This window comes from Callospermophilus lateralis, chromosome 10, assembly GCF_048772815.1.
Source record: "Callospermophilus lateralis isolate mCalLat2 chromosome 10, mCalLat2.hap1, whole genome shotgun sequence".
In the NCBI taxonomy this organism is placed as follows: domain Eukaryota; kingdom Metazoa; phylum Chordata; class Mammalia; order Rodentia; family Sciuridae; genus Callospermophilus; species Callospermophilus lateralis.
Window position 1 is genome coordinate 27,788,224 of NC_135314.1, and position 12,953 is coordinate 27,801,176.

Sequence of the window (12,953 nt, forward strand, 5' to 3'; positions counted from 1 at the left end):
TAACTTATACTGATTAACAGGATAACAAAATAATTACAAATCAATATATAAATCATGATTATATTCATAAAATTTTAATAAAACAGATTTTAAGTATTTATATCAGAAGAGAGTATTGTTTCATGAGAATAAAATCCTGGTTCAAGTATCATGAATCTAATAATTTTTACATTTCTGAAAATTCTAAATACAAAAAATAAAAGTTTATAAAATTAGATTCAATTTTATTAATTTTAAAGAATATCTTAATCCTTACTGTTTTATGTAATTAGTAAATGTGAACTCATATTAAAAAATCTTTACTTAAAATGTAAACATATCATTTGGGTTTCAAAAAAGAAATGGATTCTTGAAGACAGAAAATGTTAAATTGAATAGTTGCAAGAACTTAAAGGTTATGTTTAATATATCTCAGGAGCTATTTTAAATATTTTACATATGTTAATTTATGTTATCCTTTCAATAACCCTATGATACAGTTACTAATTTTGCCCATATTTTACAAAAGGTGAAAGTGTTATTTATATAGTATTTTATTCTGTTTTTTGCTGCTCTAACAAAATATCAGAGGATGGGTAATTATAAAGAGGTTTATTTGTTCATGATTATGTTGCTTGGGTTGTTCAAACTCCATAATCTACTAAATCTTCATGCTGGTATCTTGGTGAGTGTTCCTGGCTATATAACAACATAGTGGAAGAATGGAAAGGGAACTGGCTATAGGCCAGTTCTCTCATATTATACTGTAGGCCACAAAGATCCAGGGGCCACAAAAAATACGGCATTCTGAAGAATACTGAATAATCCAGCGTAGCAGGGACATTAGTGCCACTTGGGCACAGTATAATATGAGAGAAGAACATCAATTTATACTAACCTCCTCTCTCTAAATCTAACTGAGGTTCTATAAGTTTTACACTAATCTCTTGCCCCAGCGCAATGTTCCCAGTGACTTAATTACCACCCACTAGCCCACCTATTTAAGGTCCCACAAACTATTAACATTGTCACACTGGAGACCAAACTTCCAGAATATGAATATTTACAGGACAAATTCAAACCATGTGCAAATCTTAGTACTTAGTATATTCTACCACACCATCCATATACCTGGTAAATGAAGGAAACACAGTTATATCTGGGTCTAGAATCCACTCTCTTTACTGTTCTGTAGAATTCTCTCAGGTCTACGAAGCCAGCTCTCCAATCTCCATCCTGCATAGGAATTCAAAGTGATGGGAATATATGTTTCAAACCTTCAAGGGCACCCAGCACTCCAAAACAATGTACAAGTGTTGTATAGTAGATGCTCCTTGAGTAGCCATCTTCTGAGCGAATTGAATTTTGTTTTATTTTCTTGAAGTAAAGGATGGCATCTGAAATAGAAACCATATCATTATTTAGACATAGTGGAGGTTCATGATTTCCACACATTTTCAAGTACTATAATAAATTTCATTTTTTCAAAGCAAAATATTTAAACATGATCACAAGCTTGACATTGTTAATTTCAATTCTCTTTAAACATCTGACACCTATTCTTAAAATGTTTACTTTTAATATTCTTGTAATTGTTCTAATATGGCAATAAAGTATGTTAGAACTGGGTTTAAATCCAAATCCATTGTTAACTATTTATGCAACCATTGGCAACATTTTTAATTGAGGGTTCCTCATTTGTGAAATAGAAAATTGTGTATCTATTTTGGTGTGGATTTTGTGGGGGAAAAATATTACAATCAAAATAAAATCCTTTAAACAATTTAGAACATCTAAATAAATTTTTTTTTCTCTCCTCTACTCCACATGCTAGTGGCAATGGAAATTTTTCTTTTATTAATGAAAAATCATTAAGAAATTTATTTTGAGAAATATGGACGGGGTGAGATATGCCTAATTATACCTTAACATATTCAAATTGTCATTAATCTCTTTTAGTGATGATATAATTATCCTGGAGTATGAGAATTAAATACATTTTTTTCTATGCAATATTGAAGAAATGAATTTATCTACTTAAATTCTTGATGATATTTTAACATTCCTTCAAATATTTTGGAAAGTTCAAAACATTCTGGCAATTCCAGAGAATCCAAAATCTCTGAGGAACTTCTTAGAAAATGTACTGTTGGTATGAACCCTCTCTATAAATTCCTTCTAACATATAGCTCTGTATTTATAATGTAGCAAGTAAGAGGACATTTTTAACCTCAGTCTTGTTGGTTCTATCTGTGTCTTTACCCACAGGGCCACCCACTCTCTTCTATACTGGGAATACAAGGGTTCATGCATCTGAATAACCTTCAGTTTCTGAATTGGGTTTAGATTCTTTAAGATTTTATTTTCTTGTCTCTAATGAGATTAATATCAAAAAACACCCATGTTATCCTGAGGAAGAAAGTTACCTGTGTACAAATAGGATAGGTTTTCCTCAAAAAAAAAAAAAAAAAAAAAAAAAAAAAGAGTGGGTTGGGACTGAGGTGCTGCTATCTTCTTAGGGCTTCTTCTGCTAGAACAGCTCATAGTGATGGAGAGCTACTTACCCTGAGGAAGGAGATTCCATCACACCCATTCTGTTTCTTAATTTACAGAGAAATTCCATCCAGCCTTGATAGAGTCCAGCCAAGGAAAAAGAGAGAGAGGTAGAGATTCAATAGATGCCAGACATGGTTCTGGCTGCTCTCCAGGAGGGCAGAATAACCTTGCATGTTAACTGCTTGTGGGTCACAAATAAACACTAATATGCAGCCCTGGATTGTCCAGCAAGGGTGCACCCTTGGCCAAACTTACACTGAGAAAGAGAGCTCATCCTTATGCAATGGCAGATGGTGGCACATTTGTGTATCACCTGCAGGAAGAATTCAGAACAATGGTTGAAGAGTAGAATAAGAAACATTCAGCCCATCATTATAGAGAAATCTTTTTCTGACGTTGCTGCTGTCCAGCAACAAAATATATACTTCAAAAACTTTTGAGTACCTTATCACAAGAATTATTTCAGCAAAGCCTAGAATACTTGAATAGTTTTGTCTGAATTGCAGAATTTATTTTAGCAAGGACGTATCCAATGCCTAAAAACTGCTAACCCCTGTTCTAAGTGCTAGGATCACAGCCACCAACAAAGCAAAATACTGTCATCAAGAATATCGTATTTCAGTGTGGTAAAGAAAAATCAGTGAACACAGAAATATGAAACATTATTTACCTTAGGTATCAGTGCTATAAGGAAAGCACCTGGTAAAGGAGTTGAGCAGATTGGTACTACCACTTTAGAACATATGATCAGGGGAAGGTCTCTAAAAATTTGAGCAGTAGGCAGGGGTGCCTCTTGAATCCTTGCAAATCATCATATGAATTTTATTCAAAGAGAAATTGAAAGCATACGGTAGAGGTAGGCCCCAAGGTTTTATCTCCTCTTTGAACTCTGTACAATTCTCTACTGTTTTCAGTCCTCAAACTTAGCATTACTAAAAAGTCAAAAATAAATATTCAATTTATGGGTATTTAAAATGAGAAAATTAGAAAAAATAAATGTAGAACAAGTCTGTGAATATAATTCATATGTTATGGTGTAAATGGCTTCATTATATAATTTTATCTTTCAAAGCTTGTGCTGGAATTCAAAATATAAAAAAATTAAAAAGTAGAAAGATTAGTCTACTAAACTCATATATACACTATTAAGCTTAGAAAATTAACTGTGTCAATCTTATCAAATCTTTAATCCTACTCAATTAATGGTGAAAAAATCTGCAAAAAACCTATCATTTCACCTTTGATAATTTCAGGATGCAAGAACTTCTGAAACATAACCATACTATCATTATCAATTCCACAAACATTAACAACTTTCCTTACTGTTATCAAATTATCAGTGTCCAAATGTCTCATAAACACTTTGCACTATGTAATTATACTAAAATAATTAGTATACAACAGATTTTACTCATTGCAGTTTCTGGTCACTAAGTGTCTTTTAATCTACCTGTGAATTTTCCCACTTTTTAAAATATTAATGTACTTGTTAATAAAAATTTGCTATTTTTTCCTGTTATTCCCCTGCAGTCTAGATTTTGATTTTGATTCCCATACTGCTTAACATATTATACCTTGTTTTGTTGTTTTAATTGGTTAAACATCACAGTAGAACACATTCTGACACATCATATACAAATGCAGCATAACTTCTCATTTTTCTGGTTGTACAGGATGTAGGATTGCACTGGTTGCATAGTCTATATGCACATACGGTATTAATATCTGATTCATTCTACTATTCTTCCTACCACCATACCCCTCACCCCTCCATTCACACCTCTCTGCCTGTTGCAAAGCACTTCTATTCTTTCCTAGTTCTCTTACCATTGTGAATTATCAAACTCATATTAGAGAAAACATTTGGCCTTTGTTTTTTGGGTATTGACTTATAAGGTTTAGCATGATATTTTCCAGTTCCATCCATTTACTGGCAAATGCCATAATTTCATTCTTCTTTAAGGCTGAGTAATATCCCATTATGTACCTATACTACATTTTCTTTACCCCTTCATTGGTTGGAGAGCATCTAGATTGGTTCCATAGTTTAGCTATTGTGAGTTGAGCTGCTATAAACATTGATATGGCTGTGTCACTGTAGAATGCTGATTTTAAATCCCACAGTACTTAACCTGTTACTCTGTTTCCTGCATTTTGTAGAACTGGGAGTTACTTCAGGAGTTTCAAAAGTTTTAGATCAGTATGTTCCTCTGTTTTAGTGGCATTCATTCATGGTTAAGACTCTCCCCACAGCTCATATTTATGCTCGCCTGAACTTTTTCCCACTTCCCCCACCTTAAGAATTGCACAGGACACAATGCCAAGCCCAAGAATAAACTGGTGAAATTCACAGATTAGCTGAGGTTTGTTCCTTATTCAGTTGGGTCAGGAGAAAACCCAGTAACAAGTTCATTCCTACATCAAGATATTCTTCATTGTGCCAAACACCATTCATTTGGAAATATTAATAAAAGTGGGTGGAATGGAGACATAGCGCAAATAGATTGTAGATAATCTCTATTATTGAAAAATCTTAGATGTCTGTTGTTGAACCTTTGGCATTCTGTTTTGTCCTTCTTGACTCTTATTTTTCATTCACCTCACTTTTTAAATTTTTATTTATTTTATTCATTTTAGTTGTTGATGGACCTTTGTTTTTTTATTTATATGTGGTGCTGAGAATTGAATCCAGTGTCTCACAAATTCGAGACAAGTGCTCGATCACTAAGCCACAACCTCAGCCCCAGTTACCTAACCTTTAAACATCATTTTTTCCCTGAAATCTCACCTTCAGCTCAGAGTTTCCATCCTTCAGATTGTCTTAGGGCTCTATTCTTCTTCCTAAAGGTAACATTTTACATTCATTCTTTGCTTTGCATTGAGAAAACACAGAGGATAGGTAGATGAATATCTGAATGGAAAATTAACCTCTCGTTTTAAACTTTTTCCCCTAGTGTTAGTTAACAGCTACCAGACTAATAACAACATACATCAGCCCTCAGTTTCAGATACATAAAAACCAAAGGTTGTGTTCCCCTACCTTTTGAAGAAAATGATAGGCATGTAACCAGCTGAGTTCAGCCTTTTCTGTCTCTTCTCATGGTTTGTTCATGTTTAAATTCGTAAAAGAATTATAACAAAATATCCCTTCTCTCTCTGACCTTCTGGTCTATAATAATAAACATTTCAAATAGCTAGCCTGTGTTCTGTGATATCTGTGATATCAGCTATTCCTAATGTGGGTTGTTTAAAGAAGTGGTTAGCTTTCATGTGTAGCTAATTATGCCTCTTATTTTAAACCCAATTTTAATTTTAGTTTCTTTATCTCTTTTCACATTCCCCCTCTGCTCAGGAGTCTTTGCTGTTTAACAATACATTTGGAATGAAGGTGAAAAAAAGAAGGGTTTTTTTCTGTATATTAGGATTATTTTGACTTATCCAATAAAATGTGTACAGAAAGCACAAGCTTTTCTGTGCTCCTTCATTTATTTATTACACAACCTTGTCCAGCACTGCATAACAATTGGGAATATTGTGGGAGAAGAATATGTTGTCTTTAATAACACTGACATGTAGAAGTTAAGAATTGTCTGGGTAACTCACTCTGTCAAACTTTTATTCCCTTCACTTTGGCGATGAACACAATTTGTTCCAAATGTCATTGGTAGAAGCACTAAACTGTTTCAAAGGAACACATAGTTCCCCAATTCTTCATTTGAGCCCCATTTCTTCTCAGCTTCTCTTACAGGTTTTATTCTGGCTGATGACATGTGGTACTGAGAGCTGCAAGGCATTAAAGAAAGTGAAAAGTCAAAAATACATAAAGCTGCCACAAGAAAGTAAGAGGTGAAAAGCTAGATTTAGACACCTCGTTGACCTTGATTTACTTAGAGTTCTTCCTGAAATATGTTTGAAACTTTAATAGGATTCTACCCCTGTCAGAATTTCATTTTGTACAATTTACATAAAGTGAGGAATGGTTACTTTACAATCTTGATTTAGGCTGATAAATGTAGACTTCATGGTAGGAAAATATAAGTGGGACTCCATGAGCAACAGAGAGCTATCAGAGGTCTCTGTCTACTCTATCAGATGCCCCAAAATGTCCTCTTCTTCCATCTTTCCTACTTGCCACACCCCTGTTTCTTACCACAAAGAATGATCTGCAGAGGTGCAGAGTGTGCCTATTCTTCTTATATCTTTCCCATACCTTTCAGACACATCAAAAAAGTTGCATTACTCACTTTGAAGCTCAAAAGTTGGCCCCAAACACATTCCCATATTTAGATGTTAATTTTCTTTCATTAATGAAGAGGCAATAGTAAAAAAAGTGACATAATGAATTAAAAGATTTTTTCCTAATGTGTCAGTGGACTTTGAACTTGGTTCTTGCTCCACTTTAAAATTACCAGCATTTTCTCTTATACATTCTCTTTCTTTACTCTCTCTTCTAACGTTTTGTAACAAAATGAACCTCCAGGGAATCATAAAACCATTGAAAATTATAACTAAAAGAGACCTAGTATATCATGTTTTCCAATCCTTTCATTTTAAAGATGGACTGAGATTCAATTTTCTATATCTTAACAAGTATTCTGAACTAATAAAAAACAATCAGTATTCATAAGAAACACATATGTTGCTAGAAGGAGAGCTTCCCAGGCAGAATTATATTCTGAGATGATCTACAAGTCCCTGCAGGTAATTAGGCAGCTGGGTGATTGCTTAATCCCCAAGTTAAGTTCAGGTTTTCTCTCCTTACTTTACAAGAGAGTGGTGTTCTAAAGAGAGAGAGTTTGTCTTTACACAGAAAAACAAGAATGAGAAATAGAGTGTCACTATTCAGTAAGATTATGTGTGTAACTTTTAAGTAAGCAGTATTACAGAATAGGTTTACGTATATGAAATGTGTGTGTGTGTGTGTATCACGTGATTTTCTTAAAGTTACCCATTGTAAAATTTTCACACAATATTATTAGCAAGTAAAGTTTTTACTTATGAAAATAAGGGTGTGTGATTATGAAGGTTTGCGTATGTGTGTTTATCTGTGTATGTACATATAGGTAATTGTTTATAAAGAATGCATGTACCCGTTGGATGAATTTCATCTCATTCTTAAAATATGACTGCCTCTTTCAGGGTAGAGGTGGGAGAAGGGAATGATAACTGCAACCATGGGGAAAGAAAAAGCATTGAAAAGACAAATACTTACTGTGGGCCAGACACTGAACCAGTGGCTTTACATATACATAAAATAGTCTTCAAAATAGCACTAATAGGTTGATATTTACTCATGTAACAGACAAAAATATCTGGAATCTCAATGTTAAGTGACTTGCCCTGGGTCACATACATGACAAGTGATGTACTATGTATTTCCACTCACATTCATTTTGTGGCCAAGAAAAATAGCAGAAGTAAAATGGAATTTACCATATCTGAGTATTTATGTTAGTCAATTTTATACTCACAGAACCCAGTTTGTTAATACTATTAATAATGTTCTCTATGTTTGCCAGTTGAGGAAACTAGAAACACTGGGTGTCTAAGTAACTTCTTAAAGTGCACAGGGCTAGTGTGACACATCCAGGAAACAAACTCAGGCAGTGTGGCTCAGCCTAGGCCTGAAACCATTTACCTTTACTGCTCCCCAAAGTGGGTTTCCTTATCCCCTCGTTCTGGTCAGCCTTCTGTAAAATACATTTGAGAAACTGAAGCATGAATAATCAGATATCTTGATAAAATGCAGTATCAAGAGCTGACTCAGGCTAGTGCCCAAGGGATTTTATTCATTCTGCCTACATTTTGTTCTCTTGCCACAGCACATACCCTAGATTGTTGCTTGAAATAGAAGTATTATATGAGAGAAAGGATATAACCCCATTCACATTTTGTATCTCATTTTAGATTAAAATAATCTTTAAAAATACATTTTGGACAAAAATTAATGGCTGTCATTCTATGAAGTCCTAATGTTGATCTTTATTATTGCAGAAGGAGTTTCCCATTTTATGCTGAATTTCTTTATCACTCATGGAAAATTCTGTTTTGTTTATAAAGATACATTGTCATAGGCTTAGAGTATACTTAAATTACTTACTGTTAAACAAAATATATAGCACTATGTCAGTTAGACATTACCAGGTAGGCTTCTGTAATAGAGAACAAAAATAACAGTGACTCATAAGAAATTCTCAAGGATGGGAGTCCCTAGAAGGGATACATTGTCAACACAGTATCCAGGACCTAGACACTTTCTGTATTTTTCTCTAAGATTTTGGCTTGAGGTTAGTTTGTGATTTTCACATTCCATAAGAAAGATTTAGGTAGGAAAGGTAAGAAGGTGATTCCCCCAAGCTGGGTCAGGTCTCTTGAAAAACTTTTCTAGAAGTTATACACAACATTTTTTACTTATATATTATTGGCTAGAAGTTAATCATATTGCTGTACCTAGATTCAAGGTGACTTGAACCATATAGTCTTTATTTGAGATCATATGGTAGTTTGACATCTTCAAATTTCCTATCTGTTAAAATAAGAAAATATATGACTATGGCAGTACATAGCTTATTTAAATGTTAGTTTTTTAAGGAAATAAACAAACTGTATTTAAATTATCATGTTTTCTTTGAATTCCAAAAATCAAATATCTCTTTTAAACAAAATATATAAAGAACAAATTTCAACTCCTTGATGTATTTTGTTGGACAAGTACTTACTGAATTTTTAATTACATGCTCAAGTCAGCCCTTGGCCATGGAGAAAAAAGATTAATAACATCTTCTCCTTCACAAACCCATAGTCTGATGAAGGAGAAATGGATATGTTCACCATATTGTCCACTATGGAACATATTTAAGAGGGGAGCTATAAGATAGAAACAGAAATAGAAAAGTAAAAGGAAGCAAGTTGCAAAGCATATATATTTTCATTTAAGACTTTCTTTTTTACTTTGAAGTTTCTGGCTTAGGGTTTAAGTACCTTTGATCTGGATCAGACTCTCTTTTCCCAGGGTTCTGATACACATGACAAGATCAATGAAACTTGAATAAAGGGGGAGAATCAAGAAATTTATATATCCCCCAAATAAGTAGGTCAGAGCAGTGCATTAGAGCAGATTCAGGGCATGCAAACATCAATTAAAATAGAGACCAGTGATCCCTTTATAATCATAGTATAACTAAATCCTTAGCCCCTCCATGTTAGGTGATGACAGAGAACTGGAAGTGGCTTCTTCCCTTTCTCTTTTACTCTTTTGATCTGAGCATCCATTAATTAGCTAGATGATTGGTCACCAAGGCATCAGAGAGACTGATGTTTGAAGACAATAAAAAGTATGAATTATTGTGGCTATGAATGAGGGTGTGTACAGTTACTGAATTTTATAACTGGAAAGAATCCTAAAACTAATCTAGTACAACTACTCATTTTGGCTTGGAGGAAACCCAACTCTGATCAACAATGTTACCTCTTTATGAGACCAGGCCTCTTCCATGATGGTACCTCAGAGCTTTGAATTCTCTTCATCTTTGGTTTTACCTAAAAACTTCACATAAATCAAATGTTCCCAAGATATCTATGTATTATAGCACTCTATATTTTGAAAAGAACAAAGCTAACAGAAACAGTACTAAATTTTAAGAAGGTTTTTCCAATTGTAGCTTCAGGATTCAAGACGTAATCTTTGAGATTTGGGCTGTTCTACCTCTTTGATAAGGAGAGTTCCCAGGATAACAACAAAAAACACTACATCCTGTTTTGCTTTGTTATTTTTAATTGCTTCTTTTTAGTTATACATGACAGTAGACTCCATTTTGATAAAATTTTATAAGCATGAATACATCTTTTCTAATTATAACCCCATTCTTATGGATATACACATAGTGGGATTCACTTAGGTATATTTATATATGTACATAGAAAAATTGTTAGATTTAGTTAATTGTCTTTCCTATCCCTCTCCTCCTCCCTTCCTTTTATTCCCTTTTGTGCAATCTATTGAACTTCTGTTCTTCTCCTACCCCCTTATTGTGTTTTAGGTTCCCCATATCAGTGAAAACATTTAATCTTTGGTTTTGGGGATTGGCTTATTTTACTTATCAGATATTCTCCAGATTCATCTATTTACTGGCAAATGTCATAAAGTCATTCTTCTTTGTGTTTCTTTTATTTCTTTTTTTTTAAAGGTCATCTCTAGAGCCAGTCTTTGTCCAGAAACTTGCTATGAAGAAACAGTTGATCAATAATTGCTTTGTCTATAGCATTGTTCCATTGCAGGTCCTATTCAGTAGCCCAGACCAGCCACGTCCTGTTACCAACAATAGACAAGACCTAAGGAGGTCATCAGTGTTGGGGGAGATAAAGCAGAAGTTAGGGAAGCATGGCTTTATAAACAGATATGTCTAGATCCAAATCTGAAAGCTTTTACTCTCTAATTCTGTATCTTATTGTAGTAGGTTTCTCAAACTCTGCAAGCCTCAACTTACTCTAAAGAAATTAGCAACTCTGAACTCCAAGCTACATGGACAACATTTGGCATTGGAGATTATGTGTAAAAATAATTTTCCTTTCTGCATCCAGTATGTTTATGGGTTCCTCCTCACCCCAACATTTGGTATGTGCTCAGGGAATGCATGATCATATTCTTCCCCTCATCCACATATCAGAGAAAACATTCAACCTTTGGTTTTTGGAGATTGAATTTTTTCTTGTATAACTATATAAGAATGGATCCTACTATTATGTATGATTAAAAAGAACCAATGAAATAAAAATAAAGAAATTAGCAACTCTAAGACTTGCATTACTTTGAACATTAAATACTATGATACATTTCTTGATCTACACTGAACACAATACATAATGAATTCTGGATAAATAGTAGCTTAATATATGTATTTTCTTTTTCTCCTTGCTTTATTTGTCTGCATTTCTCTTTTGACATTGATCTTCTTTCTTAGTATATAATAATTTACATACATTCAGTTATGGCAAATATGATGCACTTCATTTTTAATTTTTTTTCTTATAGACTAAAAAAAATTATCAACAATTTTAGAGCACTTGGCAGTTAAATTCACTCTTCCTTTGACCATCTCTGCATCTGTATGTGGTTGAAATTAGACGTTTTTTTACTGGAACAAATTCAGTAAGAAGAAAACTCAATGTGATTTTTCTTTTTAAAGAATTCTTTTTAATTCTGAAGATGAATCTGAATTGAAGACATTGACTGAATTTGTCATAATGAAGATAAAGCTCCAAGGACAGCATTTTGCATTGGAGATTATATGTGCAAATTAATTTTTGTTTCTGCCTCCAGCATATTTATGGGTCCCTTCTCACCCCAATAGTTGGTATGTGCTTAGAGAAGGTAAAATCATTTCAGTTTTGGCCCAAGTACAACATAGAGTAATTAGAGAAGTAAATCTATTCTCTACAACTCATTGAGTATATTCACAAGCCAAGTGAACATTTTCTTGTAATTACTCTAGGTTTTGGGTGTTATTTACACCATTGTTCATTTTTTATCTCCAAGTGTTGACCCATATGCCCATCTCTTTAACATTTTCTCTCTTGGTTCATCTTTCCAATAAAATATAGCTGACCAAAAAGGAAAATCATAGAAGTATCTATAAAAATTAAATTTATGTAAAAAGTAGAATTTCAAGCTTGAAAATAAAATCAGTTAAGTACTTCTCTTGTTTATAAGAGTTCTAAATTCGTAGGGCAGGAATAATAAGCAAAAAATCCCTCTGATACCAACCTTCCAAAAACAAACAAACAAAAAATGGGTTTAGACAATAATTTACATTTTTGGTTCATTGCACTCAGATTCTACTGTCTGTCCATATAGTATATTCATTTGTTGGAGCAATTCATCCACCTGTGTTCCTCTTACTCTACTTAATGTAGGTATAATTAAAACTAGTGAACTGCAAGAAATGATTATGTAATGGTGAATTCCTTTTGCCCTGTGACTCTGATATTAGCCTAATAAGAGCTAAACTAGAGAACATCAAATGAAGACCGGATATCAAATCTCCATTACTTCCATTTTGGTTTTACTTACATGTAATTACCCTTTTGAAAATATTTTCTTTATCCCAAACCTATTCTAGAGCTAGCATTAGGAGTGGAATTCTTTGGTCCCTTTGTCTGTTGACTAACACCCCCTCCATAGACCCTAAATTTGTCTAGTCTCTAAATAACTCTGGGAAATAATAATATACTAACTATACCATAATTTTACCGTGTGTGTGTGGGGGGGGAGATAGCTAAAGGAAAACATTAAATGATTATTTTATTACTACAATGGGTTTTTGATGACTAACAAAATAGTTTAAAGTTACTTATAGTATAAAGTCCAGATTTTAGGCCACTGTTTCCATTTTATCTTTTTTTTCCCTTAATTTTCTTTC